This window comes from Schistocerca cancellata, chromosome 11, assembly GCF_023864275.1.
Source record: "Schistocerca cancellata isolate TAMUIC-IGC-003103 chromosome 11, iqSchCanc2.1, whole genome shotgun sequence".
NCBI classification, from domain to species: Eukaryota; Metazoa; Arthropoda; class Insecta; order Orthoptera; family Acrididae; genus Schistocerca; species Schistocerca cancellata.
In genome coordinates, this window is record NC_064636.1 from 50,030,952 (window position 1) to 50,058,618 (window position 27,667).

The 27,667-nt window shown below is 40.8% G+C and overlaps 1 protein-coding gene across 1 annotated transcript in view; it reads left to right on the top strand.

Annotated features, from left to right (window-relative positions):
• The first annotated feature begins 2,787 nt into the window (after window positions 1–2,787).
• LOC126108799 (uncharacterized) overlaps window positions 2,788–27,667 on the top strand; it is a 235,245-nt gene continuing 210,365 nt past the window's right edge. The window contains exon 1 of the mRNA XM_049914161.1: window positions 2,788–3,040. The gene's annotated coding sequence lies outside the window, so the exon portion shown is untranslated. The remainder of the gene's footprint in view (window positions 3,041–27,667) is intronic.

A 27,667-nucleotide genomic window follows, 5' to 3' on the forward strand; every position in this document is an offset into this window, starting at 1 on the left:
CAGTAATACATTTAATGTTGTAAGTCACTGAGAAGGATGGCCTATAAGATGCAGTGATCTATTCAAGCCGGCCGTGGTGGCCGAGCAGTTCTAGGCGCTACAGTCTGGAACCGTGTGACCGCTACGGTCGCAGGTTCGAATCCTACCTCGGGCATGGATGTGTGTTATGTCCTTAGGTTAGTTAGGTTTATGTAGTTCTAAGTTCTAGGGGACTGATGACCTGAGAAGCTAAGTCCCATAGTGCTCAGAGCCATTTGAACCATTTTGATCTATTCAATATTCGTTTGATAACTCTGATTATTTTTCTTTTTTTTTTCCCCACAGGAATACTGTTAGCGTACCATCGCAATTTGAGCTCTAGACCTGACTGAGCTACTTATTAACTCTTTCACTGAGTTCGTGGTGGTAAATATAAATAGCTTCAGCTTCAATGCTATTTGAAATGAGGATGTTATGTAAAAACACAGTTACTGGTATCTATTATGCATTTCATCCCCACCTTAAATAGGGGGCAATAATCTGGAATAACTTTCAGACAGCTAAGTGAGCTTTCAGAATACAGAAAGAGGCCATTAGAATCATAAAGTATATAAACCTAGAAACTCCTACAAGCCCTTGTTTAAGAGTATAGGTATTCTATCTTTACAGTGTATTTATGTTACGGAGACTACCGTTTTTAAAACAAAAGGAATGGGCAAAAGGTGCAGATTATTTAAACAGTGCCGATCATCACGATAACAATGTTTTTGTTGTGATCTTGTCTGAATACTGGTTTGCTGCAGCTCTTCACACTACTCTATTCCATGCTAGCGTCTTCATCTCCGAATAAATACTGCTACATACATACTTCTGAACCTGATTACTGTATTCGCCTCTTTCATTGTATAAATTCTATAAAAAATAAGTAAATTCCAGCAGCAAATACAAAACAACAGACGAAACATAAAGAAAGAAAGCGAAATGAGAACAAGCAACTTATAAGGTAGTAGGCTAGCGTAGCTATTTTCAGAATGGTAAAACACTCGTAGCCAGGTGTTCTCTGAAGCCGAGTTCGGTATGATCGCTTTACACCGATTTCCATTCCCGGAATTTCAGCGCAGACATTCGCTGCGCGTCTGTGCTGTATCGACAATATTCTTGCCACTCTTTACTTTTGCTGTAGACTCTGAGCATGTTTGTATTCGCGGTTTGTTGTTTTGAAAATCATGGAGGTAAAAATAAGAGGAGTTGTCATGACGTCACAAACTTGAAGCCAACCCTAGAGAAGGTCCGCCATGTTACCTACCCCAAAACATTCGCATTTGGTGGTTTGATTCCGTGTGGACGTGAAGTGTTTTGATAAAAAAAAATGCCGGCTTGCGTCTCTTACGGGTGTACTAATCGTTCTGATTGTAGTCTAAAGTTTAAACAAATCACATTTCATTCGTAAGAGGACTTATTTAAGCGCTATTTTCTTATATATACTTGAAATTCGTATACACTGTAAAGTTTTACTGTATGGTTTTATTTCTGCGATTTGACTTTAGATTTCCTATCAGTCCAACGCGAAGAGCTCTCTGGGTGAACGCTTTGAGAAGGAAAGATTGGAAACCAACCAAGTACAGTAAAATATGTTCGCAGCATTTCCGGGAGGAAGATATTGATCGAACATCAGTTTCGTCAGTCCGCATTAGGGAAGATGCTGTGCCATCAATTTTTTCCGCTTATCCTGCTCACTTGCAAAAGGTTCGTGAAATGTAGCATATCAATATGGAATTCAGCTGCCATAAAATTACGGTTTAAAACCTCAATATCCGGAACTACTTGTCTGGAGATTTCAATTGCAATAGTTACGCACGTGTAGTAACTGAAATGTGGAGATTGCAACGGAATTAACTGTATGTAATAAAAGTGTAGAATTTGTTCATAGATATGTTAATTTCACTTTGTTATTGTATTACACGTTACTATCAATCATTGCTTTTGGCGTTCTGGCTTTATCAATAATCGACACAAACACAATGAAAGTGAATAGAAATGGATTACGAAAGCACGTTTTTCATATCACATACTTCTCTTCTCGGTTATTTGAAGTGTATAAACAAAAAGGAATTACAGTACTGAGACCAGACGCGTCGTATTTTCGTGTCGTATTACTGTATCGAATACGCATTTAAGACAAGAAAAACGATGGACGTTGCGTTCCTTATGCTGTGTTGTTCACTTTGAACTGTGTAACATTTACTATATAACACAAATATCGTGTGCACAAGACAGAAATGACGAATAAGAAGCAATTGTAAACACTCGTCTGCTAATGTTTTGGGGGATCCAAGATGGCGGCAGGCCCCGCCCACTGGCTTGAAAACAACGTACAGCGTTAAGTCTGTAGTGCCATCTCCCCTTATTCTACCTCCATGTTGAAAATGATTTCAAAAATATGTGGAATGTGGTCTTTGCAGAGTGCACTGAAATATATAAATCACTGCCAGCGTTGTGAGATGTTAGAGCAGATTAGTACTTAAACAGAAATATTAACAACGATTTGTTGCTGAACCATCATGGCGTGATTTTTTTTTTTTTTTTATGTTGTTCAACCTTCATTCTGTCAACAATTTTTCGCGAGCGAATCTTTGAAGGTCCTTTATGCCAATTTTCATCCATATCCGTTTTTTCTGCTTTCCAGAAAGTGGAAGTGTTGACACAGCAGCAGCGTCTTGATAAAAAAAAAAAAAAAAAAATACTAACCAGACTCAGTATTGCAGAATATTATTGCACGTTTCTCTTGAGCTATCGAGGGAGAACTTACGCAGTATTGCACAACATTATTGAAGTACTGTCTACACATTAACATGTGTTTCCTGATAGCATACCTCTGATAATTTAGTTAACTGATACATCGGGTGCCCTTTTACGTAATCCGACACAGATACGACTTAAGGAGCTGTTATCTGCAAATGCACTGTCTAGGTTCTCTATTTAAGAGGCTTCTGGTACCCACAGTTCATTAGCTAATGGTGTTCGTAGCGAGTGGCAGGAGTTTTTGACAGAAAATAGTAAGGTTAGTTTTTTTTCGTTCATTCGTAAGGTTAATTTTTAATTTTATTCTTTCTTGTACCGCAGCCTCCACAGAGGCGGAGAACGTTCAGGGATGTGCATTGAATCAATGTAAGACATGAAAATTGGGTAAAAGCTGCATGTAGATCACCCTCGCATTTTTAGTACCTTGTTTGCCATATCCTTATACCAATGATTCCTTAAAGACTCGACCTCCTAAACATAAAACAGCTTCAAACTACTGAAGCAATAAATGAAAGAAAAAACTGAAACTTCCTGGCAAAAAGAAACAACTGGTTCGAAAAATTTCACTACATCAGTATAAAAACTAACCCATTTTGGGAGACATTGGCAAAATTAGGTATCGAAATGTACAGTGTTATTGTCAATGCAGAAAACTATAAGTATCATTGCATGTTAAGTGGCCAAAATTTAGGTGAGCTCTTCACTTGACCATATTCAATTTTGATAATATTTTTGCAGGATGTACAAGGGAATTACATGACCCCTTTTCAAATTACAGCTCCATAAGTACTATGGTTGGGCCACTAGACTCCCTTTTGTGAAGCATAAATTTTTGATATTGTAACTTAAATGAATAAATCATCAACTTTGTTTTATCATTGCTCGTGATTTAAAGAATGCCGATTTTTAAAGTCATCTGCAGCTTGTCAGCATTTCAAGAAACCCTGCAACAAATGACACCTTGATTGCTCAAATAACAACTTAGTTACCTAAGTTCAAAGTCTACTCAAATGTTTGATTAGTCAATTTTAGTTCATTATCAAGAGGCCATATCCTAAAGGGGATCACTCAGATTTTTGGCTTCATTAAAAAAGAGTATATTTTGTTTGATCAGAAAAAGTTGTTTTTATTTTTGAGACTTTGCATTTAAGAACAAATAAACTTATGTTTTCATTAGGTTAAGACCACATACATTTGCACAGTTTTGTTTTGGTCAGTAGTGGCTTTGCCACTTACAATTGTACTGTTTATGGTTGCCAGGCTATATGGTTTCAGTTCTCTTTGATTCAGTTGCTTGAATGTGCTGATAACAGCAATTACAGTTGATTCTGGCAAGCTGTAATGCTGACCCATGCTTGTTGATGATGGAGCTGAAATGACAGAAATAATGAATTGGTCTGGAATCCAACAAACATACTGCTGGCTGGCAAGTAGAATGAATGTTCAGGTCCATTGGGATGCATGAAACTGATTAACACATCATGTTCTTCATCTGAAATGTCAGAGACATTACCAATTCACCATTTTCCAACATAAATTCAGACAGTGTATAGGCCTGGTTGTGATAAACTATTCTCTGACTTTGGCCAATCACTGTTTGACATGGGTTCTATTTCTGATATTAAAGTATGTGCTTCTAGACGATGTTACCGTGCGAAATTCGAATATGTAAACAAAATATCATTGTCAGGGATACTTTTTATGTAATATGTATATATATGTATATTCACAATTCATGGCAAACACAGAGACGTTATAGAGAAATACGGGTATGTTGCCGCATCCTGTAGTGATTGAACGTGATGATTTCTTGTGCAACAGCAGGTGGGAAGAATCAGACATCATTAGGTTATCCCCCGCCACACCTATGTCATTAAGATCACCTGAAACATCTCATTAACTCGAACGGCGACAGCCGGTCGCTGCCTCGGAAGTAAAGCTTCATGCCTCCTAGGGGCAGGTGCATCGAGTTTACAACAGTGGTGTTTGCCGCAATTTGTGTCAGTCTTAACAAGTGGGTGTTTTGGCTGACAAGTAACTGTCTGTCATATTTCCGAGCACGGTTGAATTTTTTAGTTCCTGTGTGTAAACTGATGGAGCCTGGTGCTGAAGGTAAAACGACTGCTTGTTTTTACTCATCAGCGTTCCTCTGGTTCCCTACTATTAATTTAATACAGGTGTATTACCAAAGTGGTATTTTTAAATTTGCAGAAATGCCACGTCGTCGTGTATGTCGATATAAGCCGGACAACTTCTGCTACATCTGTGGGAAGTTCACTTTTGCAAGAAATAGGAAGAAAATTTCTTCAGTCATAAAGAAAGCATACAAACATTACTTTGGAGTAGAGGTAGGGGACCAAGATAAAGAATGGGCACCACATTTCTGTTGTGCTACATGTTACTGCAGACTAATTCAGTGGTGGAAAGGTAAAGAGAATGTGGCGTTGTTTGCTGTTCCCATGGTGTGGAGGGAGCCTAAGGACCATGTTACTGATTGTTATTTCTGTCTAACAAAAATTCAGGGTTTTACAAACAAAAAGTCGAAGAGGCACATTGTTTACCCAGATCTGCCTTCAGCAAGAATGCCAGTGCAGCATTCCGACAACCTTCCAGTACCTTCAAGAGCTCGAGGTCAAATTCCGAGTGACTGTGAAATAAGTAGTACTGAAGAAATCACAGATGATGATTCTTTATATCACTGCACAAGTGAGTCATCGCCACATTTGTTAACACTGGCAGATTTAAATGATTTAGTATGTGGTCTAGGCCTAAGTAAATAAAAGGCGCAGCTGCTTGGTTCAATCTTACAAGAGTATAATCTACTGCACCAAAGTACTAAAATCAATGCGTTCAGGCACAGAGAACATGCCTTTATTTCTTATTTTTCAACTGACGAAGCACTGACATTTTGCAATGACGTTGTTGGCCTGATGAAAGTGCTGAACGTCACTTATATTTCACAGGAGTGGAGACTTTTCATAGATGCATCGAAAACAAGTCTGAAGGGTATTTTGCTCCATAACGGAAATAAAATACCCTCTGTTCGAGTAGATTACTCTACTTTGACAAAAGAGAATTACGAATTCGTACAAAGGATGCTAAATTCATTAAAATACAATGAACACAAATGGAAAATATGTGCAGATTTCAAGGTAATTACTATGGTACTGGGAATGTAACAAGGCTACACTAAGTATGCCTGTTTTATTTGCGAGTGGGATAGTCAAGACCGAAATTCTCACTACGTGAAAAAGAAATGGCCTAGGCGAAGATGGAGATGGAAAGTTGGCGAAAAGAATGTACATTGTGAAAGTCTGGTAGCTCCTGAATATATACTACTTCCATCGCTTCACATCAAACTTGGCCTGATGAAACAATTCGTGAAGACCATGGATCCAAAAGGCTGTGGGTTTGCGTATCTGGCTACCAAATTCCCCCGTCTTTCAGCTGCAAAAATAAAGGAAGGTGTATTTGTGGGCCCACAGATCAGGGAGCTGGAGAAAGATGCAAATTTTGAAGCATGTTTAACTGATAAAGAAAAAACCGCATGGGACTGTTTCAAGATGGTGTCGGAAAACTTCCTCGGAAGAAGAACAGCTGCTAACTACAAAGCAATGGTGAAGGATATGATCAAAGCATATCAGGATTTGGGGTGCAATATGTCTTTGAAGGTACAATGATGGACTCTCATCTGGACTACTGCACAGAGAGTTGTAATGACGTATCAGATGAACATGGGGAAAGATTCCATAAAGACATTTCTACCATAGACAGGCGCTATGAAGGGAAGTGGGTACCTTCTATGTTAGCAGATTATTGTTGGAATATCATTCGAGAAAAGAAAGATTCACAATACAAGAGAAAAAAGTGATGTGCATTACAAGGCAGTGGCTCATTGTTTGTCAATTTTCTGTAATTTCTCATGTCAAATAAATGCTTCAAAGTGTATACACAAAGGTTACTGTGTTATATGTTAGATTCCACCCTCAATTAATGTGATGATCTTATAACATCATAAAGATGTGCATTTGTTTGTCGAATTTCACCTCACGTTTGCTGCACTATATCAGAAACTGAAAAGAAAAATAAAATTGCGATTACTCATAAACTATCCCTGACAGAAAAAAACCAAAAACAGTTTTTAATTCAGCACCCAAAGTACAACTAGGATCACAATATTTTTTATCAGAAATAGAAAAAAAGTTTTTTTTTTTTTGTAGAACAGTGTGTTTAACACAAAACAATTTATATAATTGAGTACTCTTACAATGCATATTTGGTTTTCATTCAGTGGCACAAATCACATGTTCCTGATAGTGAGCAGTCAGTTTTGAACCTTTCTTCTTTCTCAGTTTTTAATGCTTCAGTTTCTTCTTTTGAAACAAAATTAATTGTATTGCACTGATATTCTTTCTGCAGTGTTTAAACAAATCAGTTGATGTCAAAATCTGGTCCTTGCTTGGTCTTTGAAGGCTTGCTCTTGATGTGGAGTGCTTTACGGTTCCTCCTACTCAATCATAAGGAGATTTTCCATCATGATTTATATCAATAAAGTTCCATTCAGCTGAGATTCAAAAGTCATTTTGATGGTTGATGATGTCAAAGATTCAGGATTTTTTTGAAGTTTTTATACTGTGTTGCCGACCCATCACTGAAGTAGATTTTTTTCAAGGTGACACTTTAGATCTTGTATGAACTTCACGAAAAGAGCATGTACAATGATTGTGTCATGCCACAGGCTGTCACTTATGACACAGTAGCTAATGCTATTGTTGGCTAAGTTATTTCTGAAGTACACAACACATGGCTGCTTGGCTGTTATCCCAGTGATAACATTGAGCTGAATCTCGGACCAGCCATGTCAGCTGGTTAAAATCCCACGAGCTTTTGACCGAGCTGTTCTTTGCCATTGTCAAGTGATACACTACTGTCGTGTCGCTGTGGCTTCGCTGTTATATACACTCCTGGAAATTGAAATAACAACACCGTGAATTCATTGTCCCAGGAAGGGGAAACTTTATTGACACATTCCTGGGGTCAGATACATCACATGATCACACTGACAGAACCACAGGCACATAGACACAGGCAACAGAGCATGCACAATGTCGGCACTAGTACAGTGTATATCCACCTTTCGCAGCAATGCAGGCTGCTATTCTCCCATGGAGACGATCGTAGAGATGCTGGATGTAGTCCTGTGGAACGGCTTGCCATGCCATTTCCACCTGGCGCCTCAGTTGGACCAGCGTTCGTGCTGGACGTGCAGACCGCGTGAGACGACGCTTCATCCAGTCCCAAACATGCTCAATGGGGGACAGATCCGGAGATCTTGCTGGCCAGGGTAGTTGACTTACACCTTCTAGAGCACGTTGGGTGGCACAGGATACTTGCGGACGTGCATTGTCCTGTTGGAACAGCAAGTTCCCTTGCCGGTCTAGGAATGGTAGAACGATGGGTTCGATGACGGTTTGGATGTACCGTGCACTATTCAGTGTCCCCTCGACGATCACCAGTGGTGTACGGCCAGTGTAGGAGATCGCTCCCCACACCATGATGCCGGGTGTTGGCCCTGTGTGCCTCGGTCGTATGCAGTCCTGATTGTGGCGCTCACCTGCACGGCGCCAAACACGCATACGACCATCATTGGCACCAAGGCAGAAGCGACTCTCATCGCTGAAGACGACACGTCTCCATTCGTCCCTCCATTCACGCCTGTCGCGACACCACTGGAGGCGGGCTGCACGATGTTGGGGCGTGAGCGGAAGACGGCCTAACGGTGTGCGGGACCGTAGCCCAGCTTCATGGAGACGGTTGCGAATGGTCCTCACCGATACCCCAGGAGCAACAGTGTCCCTAATTTGCTGGGAAGTGGCGGTGCGGTCCCCTACAGCACTGCGTAGGATCCTACGGTCTTGGCGTGCATCGGTGTGTCGCTGCGGTCCGGTCCCAGGTCGACAGGCACGTGCACCTTCCGCCGACCACTGGCGACAACATTGATGTACTGTGGAGACCTCATGCCCCACGTGTTGAGCAATTCGGCGGTACGTCCACCCGGCCTCCCGCATGCCCACTATACGCCCTCGCTCAAAGTCCGTCAACTGCACATACGGTTCACGTCCACGCTGTCGCGGCATGCTACCAGTGTTAAAGACTGCGATGGAGCTCCGTATGCCACAGCAAACTGGCTGACACTGACGGCGGCGGTGCACAAATGCTGCACAGCTAGCGCCATTCGACGGCCAACACCGCGGTTCCTGGTGTGTCCGCTGTGCCGTGCGTGTGATCATTGCTTGTACAGCCCTCTCGCAGTGTCCGGAGCAAGTATGGTGGGTCTGACACACCGGTGTCAATGTGTTCTTTTTTCCATTTCCAGGAGTGTAGACGCACTGCTGGCTGTCACGTCACCGGTTTGCTATTCCTTACTGACTGCTGTAATGTTTTTATCGCGCGTCCGTCATGCTTGCTTGAAACTCGCGATGGCCGGATCTCAGGCTTTTCAGATATTTTTATTTCTACAGCTTCTTTTACGACCCATCCCAAAATCCATTTGTCCTCACAATGACAGATGTTTTGTCAAATAGAATTAGGTGTCGATTTTGTGAAGTGTGTTCTGCTGTGGCTGATTTCTCAGGATAGCATAGGCATAAGCGCCTCCCGTGTTCCATCTGGCGTTGCTCCACAGTGTGTACTGTTTGGCTGACGCAGCTGACATGGTATTTTATACACTCCTGGTGTTCTAAGCCCTAGTCCCACCACACCTGATTGTGGATCACTGTAAGCATCACACAAGAACACCGACAATTTTATCAACCGAATTAAACATCTGCATCACGGTCGAGGTTATATAATGGTCAATTTTTATGTGGTCTCCTTATTTATGTGTGTTCCTGTCAAAAACTGCGTAGATCTCTCTCAGTTATTTGACAATATGATGGCAGGATTGTTTAAGTACACATTGGCATCAGCATATTTCCTATGCTGTGGCCAGTATTTCGACCAGTTGGACAGTGTTGCAATGGGAAGTCCATTAGCACCATCCACAGCCAGCCTTTTTATAGAAAAATTTGAGGACGTCGCTTTGGGAATGGCTCCAGATAACCCAAGTTGCTTTTATCCGTACATCTATTATACGTGCATCATCCGGCCCCCACGGATGTGAAAAGCTGGGAGAATTCCGGGAACACCTGAGTGGCATTCATAACCTTATTAGGTGTATGATGGAAATAGAAATAGATGGTGCATCGTCCTTCCGTGACATCCTCGTTCACCGGATGACCTGATGGACACCTCAACCACAGTGTGTACAGGAAACTTATACACACAGGAATTCGTGCCAGCATGCTCTCGGCCACCACCATCCGGCACAAAAATGTGGTATTCTGAACACCTTCATCCACTGTGCTAAAGTTGTCTCGGATGCTGAATATCTGTCACTAGAACTAAGCCACCTACAAAAAATTTTCTGGGAAAATGGCTACAATCATCACCAGATATCACAGGCTATTTCTGGTGGGACAGGAAAAACAGCACTGAAGAAGAAAACAAGAGACTTGTGTTTTTGCCTTTCTGTGGCACAGTGTTGGGGAAGATTGGCCAGCTCCCAATGAGAATCCTGCACGTATTGCTCACATAGGGACTGTGAGAATAAGATTAGAATAATTACAGCATACATGGAGGCATAATAACTGGTACAGTGGGATGTATCCTCTGCCATGTGCCTTGTGGTAGTTTGCAGAGTATAGATGTAGATAAGTAGACACGACATCTGATCAGTCTTCAGGCCACCAGTGAAAATACAGCAGCTAATGAGGCCTGTGAAAGATGATCTAGGGCTCGGAATACCTGGAGTGTACAAGATACCTTGTCATTGTGACCGCCGTTATGTCGGCAAAACAGTACGCACTGTGGAGCAATGCCACATGGAACAGGAATGGTGCTTATACCTACGCTATCCTGAATAATTAGCCTTGGCAGAACATGCATAGAAAATTGATACCAAATTCTATTCGACGAAAGATCTGTGATTACGAGGATGAAGAGATTTTGGGATAGAATCATAAAAGAAGCTGTAGAACTAAAAATATGTGAAAACACCATCAACAAGGATGGCAATTTGAAGCTCAGCACAGCCCGGTACCTGGCCATTGCGAGGTTGAACGGGGGGCAATGAACACGGGACATAAACATTACTACAGTTGGCAAGGAAGAGCGCACCAATGATGTCACAGTTAGTAGCACGGCTATATAACAGTGAGGCCTTGGTGACACGGCAGTCGTGTACCACTCGACAATGGCTGGGGAGAGCGCGGTTAAAAGCTTGTGGGATTTTAACCATCTGCTGCGGTTGGAATCCTGAGAAGATTTCTTTAATTCATATGACTATAAGACCGTGCATTCATATGAATGAATAACTTTCAGCAATATCCATCAGTATAATCAGTTCATTTGGGTTGAGGCTTTCCCTTACGCATTTTAGGTGCTTACTTTGGTGCTTCACAATATAATGATGAGTGGAAAGCTTGCCACTTTTTGAAATCAGATCTTCAATAAAATCTTCAGTGGTCATCTACTGGTTTCTAATGTACCACTATCAGTGTGCACCCACTGTTTGAACTCTACAGTATCATCTGGATCACTGTCTTCAAAACTGATTTCTAAAAACTGTTGCAGAAGTTCTTTTCCCGGAAAAATTTCACACTGACAATGCATGCAGTCTTCGGATTCCAAATCGTTCACTGTTTAAGGGATCAGACTCTTGCAATCTTCTTTAATTACACAGCTTGCAAGCATAGTTTTACATTTTAGTGTATAAACCAAACACAGACTGAAAGGGTGCACCTGCAGTGATGCACCAATTTCACCTCAATTTGGAAAATCCAGTTTGAGGTCCATGCTGATTCTTTTTTCTCTCCAGAAGAAGGTATTTTTCCATCGAAACTTTCTTACCGCCTTTTATAATATAGTATAATCATCGTGCAACACTTGTTCTTTGGCAGTGCCAATACATTATTTTCTGCCTTTAATGTTCTAGTTGCTTTTACCATCCTTTCTAGAAGACCAGATTCTTCCATTACCTCTTTTCTAATGCAATCCTGAAGTACTAATGTCAGAATCTGCAAGTTTTCAGGCTGCCTTGACAGTTGCAACTTCTCTTTCACATGTTCAGGACATGTCTTGCTTGTACCATGTGTTTGAAAATCTTTTGGGCAGCCTCCAGCACCAGCAGTGTTATTCACAGTTGCCTCTTGACTTTCACTTACTTTTCGTTTTGCACAACCTTTGACACCCCTAGTTGACACTCTGTGATGTGTCAGAGGGGAGACCCCAAAAGCAGTTAGACTCGTATTGAGTGATCCTGACGGATATGCAAACTCTGATTCATCTTCTGACAGGCTGAAGTTGACTGAGACTTTCAGCTTTCGTTGCTGAGAATTGTTTCCTGCAAGTTGGACACATCTTCTGACCAGCTTTCAATTGTTGTACTGTTTCCCCATAAACAATCCATAAACCCTTTTTTTAAAGAATATTTCTTAGCACCTAAAGGGCTACAACAAGGTTTCTGTAGGAATTCATGCTTGTCCAAAAGAACTGCTTTGTGATGAAAGAATATTTGAGTATTTTCAGTAAGACGTATTTCACTTCTTTGTGGTTTAGTAATTGTTGTTGTTCTATTGAAAATTCTTTGATCTGTATGAAGCCTTATTGGTGTGTTTATGGTTTGAGATGACATGCAGAATTATCTGCAAGACCAATGCTACATGGCACTGAAACATCTCTAATATCCATGAAACTACAACTGAATTTTTACTTCTAATTACCTTTGCTTTCAATATTTGATAATGTAAAGGTGGTGTATATTTCCACCTGAAAAATATTAAACAATCATAGATGATGAAAACTTTAGTAGGAAATTTTGGAACAGAATGAAAGAAATTTAAATGATTGGATAAACATTTCTAAAAAATCAAACAGCTTGAAATAATTTTTATTTACATAAAAAACACATTTAACTTATAATGACAAGACTTTACATCATTTAAAAATGCACCCGTTAAATCTGAACAGTCTCTGTCACACAAAAGTGCCCTTTGCAGTCAAGCTCAAAGCGTGTTTTTAAACTACGTGGTTCTCATTCAATTTGTCTGTCTCAAGAATGAAAGACTTTTGTGGTAAAACAAAGTGAGCTCTTTCGAATGGTGCAAAGAGAAATCGGATTTGAGTGACTGCTTTTGAGCTATGGCCTCTTGAAAATGAGCCAGACTGAGTACTTAAATTTTTGAGTAAACTTTAAACTTAAATAACTCAGCTATTATTTGTGCAATCAAATTGCCACATGCATAACATTTTGACAGGCTGCAGAGGACTAAAGAATCAGCTTCAGAAAGCTATTCTTTCAGTACATACAGGCTAATAAAGTATAGTCCAAATTTCTTACAAGATTTGTGAGCCACTTTGATAGCATATTATGATAAATTCACCACAACTTGAGCTTTTGTTCTACAATTAAGGTATTGCACCTAAGAAGTTGAAAAGGATCATTAAGTTTCAGCACGACAAGTTTCTTACATTCTGAGCAACGGTAAAACAAACTTGATGATTTATTTATTCATCTCACAATGTCAAAAAATGTTGTGTTGACAAAAAGGCAGCTAGTGACCCAACCATCTACTTATGAAGCTATAATTTTGCAAAACTTCCTAGAAGACTTATATGTACATCCTGCATAAAGTTTATCAAAATTTAAAGAGGGTCGAGTGGGGATCAGTAAGCCACTTGACATGGAGGATCCATAAGAAAACTATAAACAAAATAGAAACTGTTCATAATATTATTGAGCCTGTTCAGTATGGGAAGAGCTGTAAGACAAGACTGTTTTTTATCACCAACACTGTTCTGTATTTGTCTGGAAGAAATTGTTAATGAAAGTTGTGATGGAGGGAGAGGAGTTTGTATAGGGATCAGAGAGTGGAGTGTATAAGATTTGCAGACAACATTGTTGTGATGGCAGAGAGCGCAAGAGAGATGGAACAAATGTTAGATAATCTAAACACAAAATTAGAAAAAATATGAAATGAAGATTAACAAGAAGAAAATGAAAAGTATGAAAATAGAGCAAGTGAATAACTCCATTACTTAGGAAGTGTAATAATGGGTGATATGTATTGCTCAACAGAAATTAGGAAAAGAATTGCAATGGCAAAAGAAGGATTCAAGAGGATACAGAAATTACTTTGCAGACCACTAAACAAAGATCTGAGGAAAAAAAACGGGCCAAATGTTACATCTGGAGCGTTGCACTGTATGGTGCAAAGACCTGGACATTGAGGAAGGAAGATGAAAGAAGATTGGAGGCACTAGAGATGTGGATATGGAGAAGAATGGAAAAAATTAAATGGGAAGACCAAGTAAGGAATGAAGAAGTATTAAGAAGAATTGGTGAAGAAAGAAACATGCTGAAAGTCATCACAAAGAGAAAATGGAACTGGATTGGACAGTGTTTGAGGAGGGACTGTTTATTGAAGGAAGGAATAGAAGGAATGGTGGAGGGGAAAAGGGGAAGAGGAAAAAGAAGATACCAAATGCTGGACAATATCAAAGGAGGCAAATATTTAGAAATGAAAAGAGTGGCTATGGACAGACAAAAGTGGAAGAGGCTTAACCCACGATAAGACCTGCCGTAAGGCAGAATAACATACTACTACTACTATTCAGTATGAAATGAAACAAAACACTCGCTGTGTACGCCAACATTGCACCTATCATATTTTTTCTGCTGTGTTTCATTTGGCACAATAAACTGGTTTCCAGGATCTAGTCATACATCTGTGCTCACCATTTCTCCCGTCATGTTGCTTTCTTGTGGTCCTCTGTATTTCCTCTGTGTTTCAGTGTCGATCTTGTTTTCTTTGAAAGGTACATCATCACTATTCTCCTTCAGATATCCGAGAGAGAGAGCTTCTCATTTGGATTAACAGTTTGATATGCATGCAATGTGTTTACCCTGCAGATATCAGTCATCTGGATGAATAATGGCCACCACCACTTCTTTGATCATATCTTCTACCTATAAATTGATATCTGCTTATTTAGTAAGTCAAAGCCACCCAGGTGGGTATTGTCATTGTAACATGTATATCATTTTTCTGAGCTCACAAGTATCTTTTAGTGCAGCTCCAAGAAATAATAGTATCATAATCTTTTGTTTGTTGCCACCCACCCATCCATTTCACTACTACAACTTCATTCCCCTTGTCAGACATGCAGCCATACAGTCCTCATTCATTTTATTACACCCTTTTTTTATCTCACATGTTGCTCCAGTAGCTTTAATTTTCTTCATTCCTAAGGTGATGAGTGTGTCAACACTGGTGCAGAAGTTGTCAAAGAAAAGCTTGTGATTTGGATACTCGCATGTTGGAATCATGCAAATTAGCTCATTTATTGCTCTTGCACTTAAAGCCCCTGTTTGTTGTCTGTCATGCTGCAGCCATTGGAGCTCTTAAGACATCAAATTTTATATCCAAATGTGGCAGTCTTTTTCCCTCAGCAACATCTTGGCTGAATTTTTGGCATGATAATGTACCCTAATTTCATCAGTTGAGCATTCTGAATGAAGTATGCCAAATTTACCACAAATTCCTTCTTGTGTTTTTCAAAGTACAAAATCAGTTTGTAAATCTTGCCCCTTCTGTCTCTTTTTGAGTTGTCATTCAGGTGAATGAATTTCTTTATTTCCTGAAATATATTTCTTGGCATGGAGTAGAAGGCTAAAGGAACACTGACATGTGGAGCCTGTTTGCAGTACGTTTTCTCATGGAGAGCCTTATGATCCCACTCAGCAGTAGTATACTAAAAAGGGATTTTAGTTCTGCTTTGGTTAGAAGAAAATTTATGTTGTTCTGTTGGCATAGATTTTGCTTTGTTCTATAAGAGTATTCACCAGTCCCTCAGAAAAAATTCTTCATGCTCCTGGGGCATTGTCTTGATTGCTAGACATTCTGCAACAATTTTTTTTTCTTTCAAATGTTTCATTAGTGTTTGTGTATGTTGGTTCATCTTTTTAACACTTATGTTTGTGTTTTTGTGGATGATACATCACTTTCCACTCCATTACCCTCTGCCACGAGCTTCACTGTGATTTGCAGAGTATGGATATATGTGTAGATGAAGACATTTTAAAGCCTTTCTTTGTTTAGTTTCTGGGCATAAATCAGTAACCTTAGCTTCATCTCTGCAGGTTATAAGTTCTAAAGAACCTGCTACACCTTGTACAAATTATAGTCATTGCTCAGTACATTTTCTTCAATATCTTCAATATCCCCTTCATCTGTTATTTTATCTGCATTGGGTGAATAATCATCAGTTCTAAGTCACCAGCTTCACATTCACTCACTCCATAACTTACCAGTTCTATCTGTTACAACTTCTTCAATTGAACTCCATGCAGCATGTTTTTATCCTATTAGAATCATAAACTGTGAAAGAAAATATTTCACTGAACTTGATAACCCTGGAGAAAATTCCATACAGTGCAAGGAAAACAGAGCTCAACAGTGCAAGTAGTAAGTTCTGTGTGGTATTGCAGTAATGAGGTATATTAACAAATGTGCGATAATATACCATTTTCCCTTTATTGAGACACACAAAATAAATTAATATTGCCCTGAATGTTACGTACTGGTAGACATCCACTTGCTTCTAACACACAGGCCCCCAGACAAGAAAATCACAATTCATTGTTGTAAAGAAATTTTCAGCAGGCATACAGTGCAGCCAAGTGCAAAGATAAATATGCATATTTTCTGATATAAACTAATTACAGAGAAATTATTTCTTTTCAATCAGCAGACATTACAGCAGTCAGGCAAACGTTTTAAGTACAACACTCAAAGCTAAAAGTTCTATTGCTTTTGTAGAAATGAATAAAATATTTGCATCCCAAAAAAGGAGTAAAATAGTAAATAATGATTTAAACATGCAAATGAGAAAATGTTTGAAATTACAATTAAAATCTGTTGGAAGTCGCTAAGTGCTCTTATTATGAAACACCAGATGAGTATTGTCTGAATCATTTGCACCCCTATTTTAAGCACAAGCTAGTTTTTTACTTCATTGTTTATGGTTTTTATTTCTTGAAATGTGTGTCGTACAGTGCTATAATTTATAGGCACATTCAGTGGTATATGTGGATATTGTCTGCAAGATGTGTTGCAAATAGAATTTGTAAGAAAGAAGTAATGAATTAAAATGTCAGCAGTTTTACTGCATGAACATTAAAAGTGTAAGAAGCAATAAATTTTTTCCTTTCATCATTTGGTGGGAAGTGTCAGTGAGAAAAAGTTTCGTAGAAGTTTGAAATTATATGTGAAACTCATTGGAAGTCACTAAATGTTCTCATTCTCACATGCTAAATGAATATAATCTTGGGTGTTTGGGGAAGGTGAGTTATGGTGCCTCAAGATATATACACAATTTACTTGTGTTCTGACGCTAAACATTTAACATACAATTATACTTCTTAATAAATAGATTATGATAGCATTTTAAATTTGGTCGGTAATGATATGAAATACTGAAAATCAAATTTTTGTTGCCCAAGATAGCTGTTAGAGCATATCTCCACGTGCAGGTAACTCCCTCAAGCACTTGGTGAGGTCAAACGCACGTGGAAGTTTGCAGTGTCGTACTTAAGAACCATGGCAGCTGCCATCATTGTTGCATTATTATTGAAGAAAAATCACGACAAGAAGTTAAGAAAAAATAAATGTTTCAGTGGATAAATTGAACTGATGAGTTGGAAACAGGGTCATATCCATTTTTCTATCAGATTACATTTACCAGAGGTAACTGATCTTCATATCAGTTTGCATCATTTGGTATAACAGGAGATCATGTCCAATCAATGGAAGAGCTCATTTGAATGGTATTGGTTTAGAGAAGAGGCCACATCTGTATAAACGGGCATATACAGGGTGTTACCAAAAGGTACGGCCAAACTTTCAGGAAACATTCCTCACACACAAATAAAGAAAAGATGTTATGTGGACATGTGTCCGGAAATGCTTAATTTCCATGTTAGAGCTCATTTTAGTTTCGTCAGTATGTACTGTACGTCCTCGATTCACCGCCAGTTGGCCCAATTGAAGGAAGGTAATGTTGACTTCGCTGCTTGTGTTGACATGCGACTCATTGCTCTACTGTACTAGCATCAAGCACATTAGTACGTTTGATGAGAAGTAATAAATGAGCTCTAACATGAAAAGTAAGCGTTTCCGGACACATGTCCACATAACATATTTTCTTTCTTTGTGTGTCAGGAATGTTTCCTGAAAGTTTGGACGTACCTTTTTGTAACACCTTGTATAGGACCTGTTCCAATTAAAAAGAAGACATTAGACAACATAAACAAAATTCTGCAGTTAATACCTGACAAGCAGAAACCATTTTATAACAGTATCTGCCAGTGGCCAGTGAAGGATGGACAAGATGAAGATGAAGCATACTCACAATGCTTCACTGTACTTTTTGCGTGTGGTTGTATTTTGGTTACATTATGAATAAACATGTATGGTCATAATACACTCTTTCGTTACTTCAATGAATATGAATAATTTAAACTTGCATAACACAATCCTTTTTCTGCAAGTAGAATGCTAATTGCCTCACAGACATCATCAAGTTCGGAAAGGGGTCATCCCCAGTACATTCGTCCGCAGCTCGTGGTCGTGCGGTAGCATTCTCGCTTCCCGCGCCCGGGTTCGATTCCCGGCGGGGTCAGGGATTTTCTCTGCCTCGTGATGACTGGGTGTTTGTGATGTCTTAGGTTAGTTAGGTTTAAGTAGTTCTAAGTTCTAGGGGACTGATGACCATAGCCGTTAAGTCCCGTAGTGCTCAGAGCCATTTGAACCCAGTACATTCAAACTCGATTACTGACTACAGTCTGTGGCTGAAGTGTGTTGTAATGGTGTATATTGTTCCATCCAGGGGCCACTTGCTACGTGGGAACTCGTAAGACACTGTGCTTAAATCCATTTTGTAGTCTCAGTTTTTTGTCTCTCCTGACAAATTTACTTTCTGGGACATGACCCCTTTTCCTACTCACCCATTCATTTGATACAGAGATGTACAATTTAAATTCTCAAGAAACACTATTGAATGAACTAAAATCAGAGGACTTCACTCAGTTAAAAACTTTCTGAGAATGTCATACGTGTCAGTTTCGAGCTACTCTTACCTATTGTACAATCAAATAATCAAAAACAGGATATAAAAATGTGGCAAGCTATATCACCAAGAGAGTGCCTTGGAATTATTCTTACATTTTTGGAAACCATATTTATTACCTTTGTTATAAATGTAATGCACATTATCAACACTCTGTCTTTCATAGCTGAAAGTTAGTGACCCATTACACAATCCTCTTTAACAGTCTGTCTCCATTTTCCTCAATCTCAGAGTAGCTGACCCATGTTTCATGACTCTTCACCTTTATCTGGTCTATGCATCATCTCAGTGGTCTTCCCTACAATCTTTACCATTTGACTTTGCCTCGGATGATCATCATCTCAAAGTTATCCTCCTGTTGTCAAATTCAGTGACCAAAGAACTGTAGGATTCACTGGAAGCAAATATTGGGCAACCTCTTCTCTGCCCGGAGTTCTTGAAAGACTGAGTTCTTGAAAGACTGAGTTCTTGAAAGAGTGAGTTCTTGAAAGAGTGAGTTCTTGAAAGAGTGAGTTCTTGAAAGAGTGAGTTCTTGAAAGAGTGAGTTCCCGAAAGAGTGAGTTCCCGAAAGAGTGAGTTCTCGAAAGAGTGAGTTCTCGAAAGAGTGAGTTCTCGAAAGAGTGAGTTCTCGAAAGAGTGAGTTCTCGAAAGACTGCGTTCTCGAAAGACTGCGTTCTCGAAAGACTGAGTTCTCGAAAGACTGAGTTCTCGAAAGACGGAGTTCTCGAAAGACGGAGTTCTCGAAAGACCGAGTTCTCGAAAGACCGAGTTCTCGAAAGACCGAGTTCTCGAAAGACCGAGTTCTCGAAAGACCGAGTTCTCGAAAGACCGAGTTCTCGAAAGACCGAGTTCTCGAAAGACCGAGTTCTCGAAAGACCGAGTTCTCGAAAGACCGAGTTCTCGAAAGACCGAGTTCTCGAAAGAGTGAGTTCTCGAAAGAGTGAGTTCTCGAAAGACTGAGTTCTCGAAAGACTGAGTTCTCGAAAGAGTGAGTTCTCGAAAGAGTGAGTTCTTGAAAGATTGAGTTGTTGAAGGATTGAGTTGTTGGTCCATTTGTCAATCCATGATGTTCGCAGCAATCTCTTATATATCCGCATCTCAAAAGTGTCCATTCTTTTGCAGTCCCCTTCAGTTATTGTTCATGTTTTAGTGCCAAGGAAGACTGGAAACACCAGAGATTTCAGCACTCTCAATTTAGTATGAATGGTTAGGGTGCAGACTTTCCAAATCATTGTCAGATTCAATGCAGCATCCCTACCCATGACAGTGCAACTGGTAGTGACTCAACTCTGTCAGTTATCATGATCTTGGTCTTTTTATTATTAATTGACAATCCAGGTTTCTCACTTTTGCTCTTAACCCTAACCAGTAGTTCCATCATTTTCACTTTTTGTTCTGTGCACAGTGTGGCATCATCAGCAAATCTTAAATTACTGATTTGTCGTCCTCCAATTTGGATCCCACCAATACAGCAATGAAGACTTTTTCTCATAACATTTTCTCTGTAGATTTTAAATAATGACAATAACAGAATGTCTGGCCAGATACTCTGTAAGAGATAAAGCAGTATGATGTCTTGTATTATCATACAGTGAGAACCAGTCCTGAGAATGTCACAAATCAGGGCAGCGACGTCAAATTGCTTGTTGCAAACGTTTCGAGACTTTGATGTAAAGATTTTGGTTCACTGTCTGACCTGGAGGAACATACTGATGGTGAACTAATCTTTTACTGTCAAAGAATGTGATCAACATTGTCTATAGAATGGTAGAGCACTTGCCCACAAAAGGAAAAGGTCCTGAGTTCGAGTCTCGGTCTGGTACGCAGTTTTAATCTGCCAGGAAGTTTCATATCAGTGCTCACTCTGTTGCAGAGCGAAAATCTCATTCTGGAAACATCCCCCAGGCTGTGGCTAAGCCGTGTCTCCGCAATATCCTTTCTTTCAGGAGTGCTAGTTCTGCAAGGTTCGCAGGAGAGCTTCTGTAAAGTTTGGAAGGTAGGAGACGAGGTACTGGCAGAAGAAAAAGCTGTGAGGACGGGGTGTGAGTCATGCTTGGGTAGCTCAGTTGGTAGAGCACTTGCCCGCGAAAGGTAAAGGTCCCGAGTTCAAATCTCGGTCCGACACACAGTTTTAATCTGCCAGAAAGTTTCAACACTGTCTATGTTCTCGAAAGTTTTTGTTTGACTTTTTTTGAGGCTGGTGATCTGGGTCTCCACAATTCAGCACTTTGACACTTTGTGTGAGGTCTCACAGTCAGCGTCAACCTTCGTAATTGACAGAAATGTGGGATCAGGTCTGGCTCTCTCCAGTAGTTCAGCAGAAATTCTTTGTCTTTCCTCTTTCTGTTTGTCTGTTAGTGTTTGAGGGACGAGTTTTGCATTAAGTTTTTGTTTTCGTAAATCTTCGTGTAAAATCTTATCACACATGTCACAATTCAAATTCAGTGCTTTTGATATTGCACGCCCAGTTATATGATAGCCTTCTTGCAATAACTGCTTTACACTCTGCACGTTTGCATCGGTACGTGCTGTAGAAGGGTGATCAGCTCTGGGATTGTCTTGCACTGAATCTCTGCCTTTTTGTGCCAATTGAAAACGTGACTTCTTGAAAGTGCCTCACGTCCATATGCTTGCTCAATAATTGTCCACGTTTCACTAGGAGTTTTCCCGAGCTTAGCGCAGAACTTAATGTTCAATCTTCGCTCACAACTGGGATTCACTTTGTCAGCTATGCTAAGCACAGCCCTGCCACATAGTGAGTTTGTACAGAAACAAGGCTGAGGTCATTTCAAGGATGCACACATACCAGGTAATATAAAATCATTTGTTCCTTTTTAGTACTCCATACTTAAAAATCATCAACAAAAGCAAAGCAAGGATAATGGAATGTAGTCGAATTAAGTCGGATGATGCTGAGGGAATTAGATTAGGAAATAAAACACTTAAAGTAGTAAATGAGTTTTGCTATTTGGGGAGCAAAATAACTGATGATGGTCGAAGTAGAGAGGATATAAAATGTAGACTGGCAATGGCAAGGAAAGCGTTTCTGAAGAAGAGAAATTTGTTAACATCAAGTATAGATTTAAGTGCCAGGAAGACGTTTCTGAAAGTATTTGTGTGGAGTGTAGCCATGTATGGAAGTGAAACATCGATGATAAATAGTTTGGACAAGAAGAGAATAGAAGCTTTCTAAATGTGGTGCTACAGGAGAATGCCGAAGGTTAGATGGGTAGATCGTATAACTAATGAGGAGGTATTGAATAGGATTGGGGAGAAGAGAAGTTTGTGGCACAACTTGACTAGAAGAAGGGATTGGTTGGTAGGACATGTTCTGAAGCATCAAGGGATCACCAATTTAGTACTGGAGGGCAGCGTGGAGGGTAAAAATCGTAGAGGGAGACCAAGAGATGAATACACTAAGCAGATTCAGAAGGATGTATGTTGCAGTAGGTACTGGGAGATGAAGAAGCTTGCACAGGATAGAGTAGCATGGAGAGCTGCATCAAACCAGTCTCAGGACTGAAGGGGGACCACAACAACAACAACAACAACAACAACTTAAAAATAGAAAAAAAGCCTGTTCTGAGACTTTTCTGGCAAAGGGAGTGTATCTTCAGTGGTTCTAATGGTACGTTTGTTTCAGCCTGGCTGTTTTTGACACTGACGGTTTTGTACCAAATACTGAACACAGAAAATTCTTCCAAGGTTGAGCAAAAACTTCCAGCAACTGGCAGTTTTGGCAAGTAGTTGCAGCAAGATGCATGAAACTGTTTCTACTAATTTGTGGAAGCTATTTCTGGATGTAGACGAGAGTTGTTAAAGCCGTCTTGCTCGGGGTGTCTCCATGTTGCAGAACTATAGTCTGATAGAAATTACGTGATAGTTGACACTTCACAGGTTGTAGCTGGTTTTCTCCAATAAGAGTGCTCATCGTCAAACCATTCGCCATTGCCAAACCATCACAATAAACAGTCAGTTCACTTCCAGCTACTTGTCTGATATTCTTCCTCAATGTGTCTGGATCCCGAATCACGGGTCTGGCACTTTAATTTCGTATTTCATCATATATGATACTGGATACTTCTGCACAAGAAGCAGTTCAACATCACGTATGTGGTTATCATAATCACAGAGATCAGCCTATATCAGATAAGCTTTGCACGACATTGCATGAAACCAAGTTTTTGAAGGCTGCAATTCATCATTGCAACTGGGTAATCATGTGTAAAACAACAACTTGAGTGGTTAGTGGATTAACCCATGTTGAAGGCTGCAGGTTCAGATCTTGTCAAATGATGTGAATTTTTTTTAATTTCTAAAGCTAATTAAAAGCGTTTGATTGACATTTTTATCCAGATAATTGGTTTCAATGTAATTTTTTTATTTCTAATTCTTTGCCAAGTCATTTTCATCGTCATATTGACTTTTTTACTTACTCTCGTTTTTCTACCTATCATTCTTTTTTCATCTGGAATCTGCCTGTGTTGTCTATAATATGCAAACAAGTGTCAATGAGGACTGCTCACCGGTTGCTAATGTGGCAGCTCATGTAGCCAGTAAAAGGATAGTTTTAGGTAACCAATGGTAGCAAGAAATTACAGTTTCCTTTTAGCACTGAAACTGAACTTTTTTGATTTGAAGTCTTTTTTGTAGAGGTTAGCTTAAATTGCCATGAACAAAGTAATTGAGATTTTAGTTCTGCCATAGGTTGTTGACTGTTGTTTCCTCAGATACATTGCACATCACGAAACTGTGGTTAAGTTAGAACGTGAGTTTAAATTCAGGGCTACAAAATGCATCGTCTGCCACAGTTCGGTCATTGGTCACTTAAAATTAGCTGTTGACTGAGCATCTCGAATTTCCGACATACCTCGAGGTGGCCACTTCTAACACTGCTCTGCATTACACATTCACAGCATTTGAGAAGCGACTTGCTATCAGATGTGACAACATCGTAGAGGGAAGTGACAGATGTCAGCTATGAAGTACTTTTAACCAGATTATAGTAGCTTCTGGAAGGCACTTGTGGAAGTTTACTTGCTATGAATACAAATCTGCAACTGTGATTGTGCACCGTGAACCATGAACTGAGTTAAGTGGTTAGAAACAGTGTAAGGAAAAGACAGACTGCTGTTTACCAAAAAATAAAGATGACATATTAAGTTGCAGACAGGCACAATTAAAAGACACTTAAACTTTAGCTTTCATCCACAGCCTTCATCAGAAAAAGAAGAGTAACACACACTATTCACTAACACAAGCAAGCACACATCACATGCATGTGACTACCAATTCTGGCAGCTCAGACCAGAATGCAGCTGTGACGTGGAATGGAACCAGCAAACTGAAGGAGTGAGGGAAGGGAAAGGGGAAGGGATAGCAGTGTATTGGGGGGGAGGAGCACTGTCGGCAAAGTGTGCAGGTACTGCACTGCCAACAGGCACAATGTAGGGAGAATGTGGGGCAGGGAGGTGGGAAAAATAGAATGCAGAAGGAGAGGAGTGGGGAAAGACGGGCAGGTGCCTCGGCAGAGGATGGTACACAAAAATGAAGGGATACTGAATAGCGAGGTGGTGACAGGAGAGAGGGTGTGGAAACTGTATGTTGAGGCCAGGATAATTTTGGGAGCAGAGAATGTGTTATAACGATAACTCCTATGTGCACAGTTCAGAAAGGCTGGTAGTGGAGGGGAGGATCCAGATGTCTGAGGTGTGAAGCAGCCATTGAAATTGAGCCTGTTATTTCTTGCATGTTGTGCCATGGATGGTCAACCTCTCTTGTCCGCAGTTTGGTGAGGCTGTTCATCCTAGTGGACAACTGGTTGCTAGCCATACCAACATAAAAAGCTGTGTAGTGATTGCAGCAGAGCTGGTATATGACATGGCTGCTTTCACAGGTGGCATGGCCTCTGATGGATCCTATGGTCCAGGCATTCTGGGTCACCAGTGACAATCAACTGTCCAGGGTCTTGTCATTCGAGGTGCTCTGTGTACTGACCCTTCAGTCCTTGCAGAACACATTGCGACAGCATTGGCGTCCTGTTCCTATCCTGCTCCACTATGTGATCAAAAGTATCTGGACACCTGGCTGAAAATGACTTAAAAGCTTGTGGTGCACTCCATCGGTAATGCTGGAATTCAATATGGTGTTGGCCCACCTTGATGACAGCTTCCACTCTCACAGGCATACGTTCAATTAGGTGCTGGAAGGTTTCTTGGGGAATGGCAGCCCATTCTTCAAGGAGTGCTGCAATGAGAAGAGGTATCGATGTCGGTCGGTGAGACCTGGCATGAAGTTGGCGTTCCATAACATCCCAAAGGTGTTCTATAGGATTCAAGTCAGGCCTCTGTGCAGGCCAGTCCATTGCAGGGATGTTACTGTCGTGTAACCACTCTGCCAAAGGCCGTGCCTTATGAACAGGTGCTCAATCGTGTTGAAAGATGCAATCGCCATCCGCAGATTGCTCTTCAACAATGGGAAGCAAGAAGGTGATTAAAAGTCAATGTTGGCATGCGCTGTGACACTGCCATGCAAAATATCAAGGGGTGAAAGCCTCCTCCTTGAAAAACATGACCACATCATAACACCACTGCTTCTGAATTTTACTGTTGGCACTACACATGCTGATAGATGACATTCACTGGGCATTTGCCACACCCACACCCTGCCCTCGGACGTCACATTGTGTACCATGATTCGTCACTCCACACAACATTTTTCCACTGTTCAATCGTCCAATGTTTACACTCCTTACAACAAGTGAGGTGGTGTTTGCCATTTACCAGCATGACATGTGGCTACTCAACCATGACATCCAAGTTTTCTCACCTCCCACCTAATTGTCATAGTACTTGCAGTGGATCCCGATGGAGTTTGGAATTCGTGTGTGATGGTCTAGATTGATGTCTGCCTATTACACATTATACCCCTTTTCAACTGTTGGCGGTCAACAGACGAGGTCGACATGTAAACTTTTGTGCTGTACGTGTCCCTTCACGTTTCCACTTCACTATCACATCGGAAACAGTGGACTTAGGGATGTTTAGGAGTGTGGAAATCTCGCGTACAGACGCATGACAAAAGTGACACCCCGTCACCTGACCAAGTTCGTAGTCCGTGGGTTCCGCGGGGTGCCCCATTCTGCTCTCTCACGATGTGTAATGACTACTGAGGTCGCTGATAAGGAGTACCTGGCACTAGGTGGCAGCACAATGCACCTAATATGAAAAACCTTTCTTTTTGGGGATGTCCGGATACTTTTGATCACATAGTATATCTTTATCCAGCAGAAGCAACGACTTGAAGAAACCCCCTGTTTCAACCCCTGCCAAGTTGAAGCCTAACACGAACCTGCACTGAATGGGAATTCTTGCAGGCCCTCATCTCTTAACATGACTTGGCCCCAGGCCCAGATTCCATCCACAACCAGATGATCCGACACTCGGGCACTAGCCAGAGACAACATCTACCCAGGATCTTCAACAGCATTTGGCTCGTGGGTGTCTTCCCTTTGCAGTGGCGAGACAGCACAGTATTCCCCATACTAATCCTAGGAATAACCCAACGTCTCTCGACAGCTACCAACAGATTAGCCTCGCCAACTTCCTTTGTAAACTGCTTGAGGGGATGGTTAGCTTCCAATTATGCTGCATGCTCAAATCGTGGGGCCTTTTGACCCCGTATCAGTGTGGTTTCTGGCAAGGTTGATCTACAACTGACCATTTACTCTGATTGGAAACAGCAATTCAACAGGCTTTTGCTAACTGCTGACTGCTTGTTGTGGTGTTCTTTGACCTACACGAGACATACCACACATCTTGGTGCTGTCACATTTTAGTTACCGTCCACGACTGGGGCTTTTGCGACGCACTTCTGATTTTTTGCATGGGTTTTTATCGAACCAGCTCTTCTGGATTAGAATTGGCAATTTACACAGAACCCTTGATCTGGGAGAACAGTATCCCACAGGGTTCTGTGTGAAGTGTTGCACTCTTCCTCATATCCATCAATGGGCTCGTAACCTCTGTTGGGCCTCTGGTTACCCCAGTGTTGTTTGTCGACAATTTTTGCATCTGGTGCAGCTCCCCTTCATTGCTCTGCTGAACACCAGCTGCAAGGCACCATACCGTATGCCTCTGCATGGGCCCTTTCCCACGGCTTCCAGTTTCCTCCCTTCAAAATGTTGGTTATGCATTTTTGCCATCAACCCACAGTAAACCCCTATTCAGAACTTTATTTAGGCAATCAGGACCTAGATGTTGTAGCACAATCCCTTTTCTTGGGCCTCCTTTTTGCTAAAAAGTTGATGTGGCTGCCCCATATTTGTCACCTGGAGACTACCTGCATGCAGAAGCTTAATGCTCTCAGCCTCCTGGCCCACTCATCTTGGGGTGCAGATGGTGCTACTCTTCACCATCTTTAGCATGCTCTGTTTTTGTGCTCACTAGATTATGGTTGTCAGGCTTATGGCTCAGTGGCTCCTTCCACTCTGAAAATACTTGATCCTGTTCACCACTGTGGGACGCATCTGGCTATCAGTGCATTTCGCACCAGTCCTTTCGATTGTCTCCTCGCAGAAGCAGGGGTTCCCCCTCTACAAATACGAAGGAGCCAACTCCTGGTTTCTTATGCAATCGCTGTTCAATGATTCCCTGGCCGG